General features: G+C 41.9%; 1 long non-coding RNA gene across 1 annotated transcript; it reads left to right on the plus strand.

The window, feature by feature from the left end:
- Window positions 5,589-6,097, plus strand: LOC107622133. Its single transcript, XR_002355956.1, has 3 exons — window positions 5,589-5,720; window positions 5,866-5,911; window positions 5,985-6,097. It is a non-coding gene; the product is annotated as an uncharacterized LOC107622133 (long non-coding RNA).

Consider the following 6,097-nt stretch of genomic DNA (forward strand, 5'->3'; position numbering starts at 1 on the left):
GGTTTCAGAACGTTCTAGAATGTCCTAGAAGGTCCCGGAATACCCTAGAAGGTTCTAGAAGACTCTGGAAGGTCATAGAGTATTCTAGAAGAGTGTAGATGTATATAGAAGTATAAAGAGTGGTATGGAATAATCTAGAAACATTTAGAGAGTTGTGGTAGGATAGATATTTGTAAAGAAGGTTCTGGATGATTAATCTGGACCCTTGATTAGATTTAATTCTAACCATCCATTGAGGAGGTGGATGGCTATAAATAGGGGTGAGAGTTAGAGTTTGGGTGTGTGTGAATCATTTGTAACCAGAGCAATAAAGTGTTCTTCCACCAAAGCTTCCTTTCTCTTGTGTTCTCTTGTATTCTTAGCTTTCTTGCTAAGTATTGAGGGTTAGGCTGACTTGGTCTTAGCTCAAGAGGTTGAGTAAGTCCGAGTGCCGGCACGGTAGCATTGGAGTGTGTCCAAGGCCGTGACAATTTGGTATCAGAGTAAGGTTCGAGAGGGAGTACAAGTGATTTGTGGGTATGGCTTCTAGTATCACCATGGAGCATATTGAGTTTCAAAGGGGAAGGAATGCTATTCCTTCTCAATGGGGAGGCAAGAAGGTCCGTTCTTCAAGTGAGCCTAGAGGTAAGGACTCTAACTTACTAGAAGAGAGAGTTTCTGTGTTGGAGAATGTTCTATCCTCTATGGATGAGCGTTTCCAAAGGATAGAACATGATAAGGAGACCCTCGAGGCTCACGTGTTAGGAGAACTAGATGCTTTCAAAGAAAGCATGCTCCAAATCGAAGAGAAGCTTGAAAATTCCTTAAAGCTATTTGAGGAAGTTCGAGTTTGGTTCGAGGAGGCAAAATCTCGACCAACCATTATAAGGGATACGATAAAGATTGATCTCCCCAAACCAAAGGATTTCAAGGGCGTAAGGGACGCTCGCGAGGTGGAGAACTTCCTATGGCAAATGGAGAGGTACTTCGAAGGTCAAGGGGTGGTTGAAGAAGCAATAAAGGTACGCACTGCAGCTCTCTACCTTTTTGATAATGCTACTTTGTGGTGGAGGAGAAAGTGCGTAGATATGGAAAAGGGTACTCGCAACATAGCCACATGGGAAGATTTCAAAAGGGAGTTGAAAAGACAATTCTTCCCTGAGAATGTGGTTTATGAAGCAAGGAAGAAGTTGAGGGAGTTGAAGCACAATAGTACAATTAGCGACTACGTAAAGGAGTTCACTACTCTCACGCTTCAAATCCCCAACTTAGCATCAGAGGATGCATTGTTCTTCTTCATTGATGGACTCCAACCTTGGGCAAAGCAAGAACTACAAAGAAGGAATGTTAAGGATAAAACCCGTGAATACCAAGGGTGAACCCCTTAAGGGAGTAGCAAAAGGGGTTGAGATGACTCTTGGTTCTTGGAAGGGCCTTGTGGATTTCTCAGTAGCACCCATGGACGGTTTTAAAATAGTCATTGGACTCGATTTGCAAAGGAAAGCAAATATAATACCTATGCCATACTACGACGTAGTATGCGTCATGGAGAAAGGGTCTCCATGCATGGTCCCTACAGTCTCTAAAGTTGGCAGACCACCAATACTGTCTGCCATACAACTCAAGAAAGGGTTCAAGAAGGGAGAGACTATATATTTGGATCTATTACAAGAGGAGTCAACATCCGAAAGAGAAGATGTTCCTCCCAAAATCAAGGAAGTCCTTGAAGAAAATAAGGATGTGATGCCTCCCGAGTTGTCAAAACAACTACCACCTAGGAGGAAGGTGGACCACAAGATTGAATTGGAGTTAGGAGCAAAGCCGCCCGCCTCAACACCTTATAGGATGGCACCGCCAGAACTCGATGAGTTGAAGAAGCAACTCAAGGATTTGCTAGATGCTGGGTTCATCCGTCCATCGAAGGCACCTTATGGCGCACCAGTCTTGTTCCAAAAGAAGTATGATGGTTCATTGAGACTATGCATCGACTATCGAGCACTTAACAAGGTAACCATCAAGAACAAATACCCCATTCCTTTGATAGCCTATTTGTTTGATCAACTTGGTAGAGCTAAGTGGTTCTCAAAGCTAGATTTGAGGTCAGGATACCACCAAGTGAGAATTGTCGATGGTGATGAACCTAAGACCACGTGTGTCACGAGGTATGGATTGTATGAGTGGTTGATGATGCCTTTTGGCTTGACCAATGCTCCTGCGACCTTCTGTACCTTGATGAACGAGATTTTTTGACCTTACCTTGATCGGTTTGTAGTGGTCTACTTGGATGACATTGTTGTCTATAGCAATACTTTGGAGGAACATGTAGAACACTTACGAACCGTGTTCAAGATCTTGCGAGAGAATAACCTATATGTGAAGAAGGAAAAGTGTTCCTTTGCAAGGGACTAAGTCCACTTATTGGGACACATCATTAAAGATGGAACTCTCTGCATGGATCAAGGAAAAGTGAAGGCTATCAAAGAGTGGAAACCTCCAAACAAGGTATCTGAATTGAGGTCATTCTTTGGGTTGGCTAATTACTATCGGAGGTTTATCAAGGGATACTCTGCCAAGGCTGCACCATTAACTGATCTTCTCAAGAAGAACCACTCTTGGGAATGGTCAAAGGAGTGTCAAAAGGTTTTTGATGAGTTGAAGGCTGCTATCACAGAAGGACCAGTACTAGCACTACCCGACTACTCAAAGGTGTTTGAAGTCCACACTGATGCTTCTGACTACGCTATTGGAGGAGTTCTGATGCAAGAAGGACATCCTATTGCCTTTGAGAGTCGCAAGTTAAATGATACAGAGAGGCGATACACTGTCCAAGAGAAGGAGATGACAGCGGTGGTGCATTGTCTGAGAACTTGGCGTCACTACTCGCTTGGTTCACACTTCATCGTCAAGACAGACAATGTGGCTACAAGCTACTTCCAAACTCAAAAGAAGTTAAGCCCCAAACAAGCTAGGTGGCAAGACTTCTTGGCTGAGTTTGATTTCAAATTCGAATACAAGTCAGGCAAGACTAATGTGGTAGCAGATACGCTGAGTCGCAAGGTTGAGTTAGCGGCCATTTCTGTGGTTGAAGGAGATATTATGCATATCATCAAGGAAGGGTTGCATCACGATCCATTAGCTAAGAAGTTGGTGGAGTTGGCTAGAGAAGGTAAGACCAAAAGATTTTGGTTAGAAAATGACCTTCTCTACACTAAAGGGAGAAGACTATACGTCCCTAAATGGGAAAATCTAAGAAGAAAATTAGTGAGGGAATGCCACAACACCAAGTGGGCTGGTCACCAAGGTCAGCGAAGGACCTTGGCACTCATTGAATCTTCTTATTATTGGCCTCAAATGAGAGATGAAGCGGAGAGCTATGTGAAGACTTGTCTTGTGTGCCAACAAGATAAGATTGAAAACAAGACACCAAGCGGGTTGTTGGAACCTTTGCCTCCATCAGAGCGACCGTAGGAAAGTGTCTCTCTAGATTTCACCTCTGTCTTACCGAAGTCCGAGGGGTTTGGATCTATTCTCGTGGTAGTGGATCGATTTTCGAAGTATGCTACCTTTATACCTGCCCCTACTGACTGCACTGTAGAGGAAGCAGCACGACTATTCTTCAAGAATGTGGTGAAGTACTGGGGATTGCCTAAGAGCATCATTAGTGATCGAGATCCACGCTTCACAGGACGACTATGGACAGAACTGTTCAAACTCCTTGGGTCGGAGCTTCATTTCTCAACAAGCTTTCATCCTCAAACCGATGGGTAGACTGAGAGAGTGAATGCCTTACTTGAGTGTTACTTGAGGCATTTTGTAAGCGCTAATCAGAAGGATTGGACAAAACTCCTAGACATTGCTCAATTCTCATACAATCTGCAAAGGAGTGAGTCTACAGGGAAGAGCCCATTCGTGATTGTGACTGGACAACAGCCGCTTACACCTCACTCTCTTTCTTCCTCTTACTCAGGGAAGAGCCCTGGAGCTTATCATATGATTAAGTCATGGGAAGAACAAGCAGATGTCACTCGTTCTTACCTCGACAAAGCTGCCAAGAGGATGAAGAAATGGGCAGATAAGAAGAGGAGGCATACAAGCTATCAAGTGGGAGACAAGGTAATGATCAAACTTCTTCCACAACAATTCAAAGCCTTTCGCAAGGTTCATAAGGGCTTAATCCGCAAATACGAAGGGCCATTTGAGATCATTGGACGTGTTGGGGAGGTTGCTTACAAAGTACAACTCCCTCCCTCTATGAAGATCCACCCGGTCTTCCATGTGAGTATGCTTAAACCATATCATGGAGACCAAGACGAACCGAATAGAGGTGACTCAAGTCGCGCTCCGCCCGTGGTAATTAGATCCTTTGATAAAGAAATCGAAGAGATCTTAGCTAATCGCATCGTGCGACGAAGAGGGGTGCCACCAAGTATCCAATACTTGATCAAGTGGAAAGGGCTCCCGATAACCGAAGCTAGCTGGGAAACTCGCGAAGATCTGTGGCAATTTCAATAACACCTAGAGCGCTCATGAACAGAACGCGACGAGGACGTCTGCGCATTAGGTGGGGGAGAATGTCACGGTAAATTTTAGAAGATTAGATTTAACAGTGTTTGTATAGTTTTCTGGAGTGTTTGAGAATACTCTAGATGGTTCCAGAACGTTCTAGAATGTCCTAGAAGGTCCCGGAATACCCTAGAAGGTTCTAGAAGACTCTGGAAGGTCATAGAGTATTCTAGAAGAGTGTAGATGTATATAGAAGTATAAAGAGTGATATGGAATAATCTAGAAACATTTAGAGAGTTGTGGTAGGATAAATATTTGTAAAGAAGGTTCTGGATGATTAATCTGGACCGTTGATTAGATTTAATCCTAACCATCCATTGAGGAGGTGGATGGCTATAAATAGGGGTGAGAGTTAGAGTTTGGGTATGTGTGAATCATTTGTAACCACACTTGAGCAATAAAGTGTTCTTCCACCAAAGCTTTCTTTCTCTTGTGTTCTCTTGTATTCTTAGCTTTCTTGTTAAGTATTGAAGGTTAGGCTGACTTGGTCTTAGCTCAAGAGGTTGAGTGAGTCCGAGTGCCGACACGGTAGCGTTGGAGTGTGTCCAAGGCCGTGACAGACGAAATCATTACAAAATGTGTCCCCCTTATAATTACTAATTTCCCTTGTGCTGTGTACTAGCAGATAGAGTCTAACATAAATCTAATAAAACGTCTAACATAAATTAGGAACAACAAAATTAGAGATATATTAAAAAATTTTAGGAAATTAAATACATCAAATACATCACTAATTAAATAAAGATAGAATTATAGTGCAGGGAAGGTACAGATGCTCGCTAGTGGACTGAAATCGGTGGAGCCTGTCGCCATAGCAGAAAAGGTAGAGGGAGGGCATATTTAATTAGGAAAAGGTAGGGTTTTTTTTTAATAAAACATAAATTCACAAATCTTCTTTTCTTTAAAAGAAAAAACGAAAGCTAATGAATTAATGAACTATATCTTAAATGGCATCATCTTCCTATACTCATTTAAGAAGTCGCGGGTTTGAATCTCCCTCTCTTTGGTAAACCAAACGTTAAAATACTATTTGATTTATGCTTAAAATTAGCTGTCATATCCATTTAGTTTTCCTTTTGTGCTTGAATTTCAGGCAGTTCTCAAGTTTTTGCGCAATCCAAAAGCTTAAAAGTTTGCATTGGGGAAGTTATTAGGATAAAACACCTTTAACATGTGAGGTACATTAAAATTGTCTATTTTACTAGATACTCTGCCTCTGAATTATATGCTTTTGATATTCATGTATTTAATCAACAAGTTCACTTTATCCACATTATGTGAAGAATTCAACTCCAACTCTTATGTATTCTTATTATGTTACAGGTTTGGGATTATTAAGTGGTTTAACAAATATTCCCGAAAACACTTGGTGAGAGAAACTTTGGTTGGGCTTTAAAGGCTTAGATCAACGTTGTGCTGATGTATCAATAAATTTTTTGCAGATCCTTTTTGAAGATGGCTGTGTTGAAATTTTTGACATGTCCAAAGAAGATTCGGAACTCACAAGTTTGTGACACAATTACTTTTGAGTGCTGCACTACCACTTACTTCCTTG

This window comes from Arachis ipaensis, chromosome B10 (genome assembly GCF_000816755.2).
Source record: "Arachis ipaensis cultivar K30076 chromosome B10, Araip1.1, whole genome shotgun sequence".
Taxonomy (NCBI): Eukaryota; Viridiplantae; Streptophyta; class Magnoliopsida; order Fabales; family Fabaceae; genus Arachis; species Arachis ipaensis.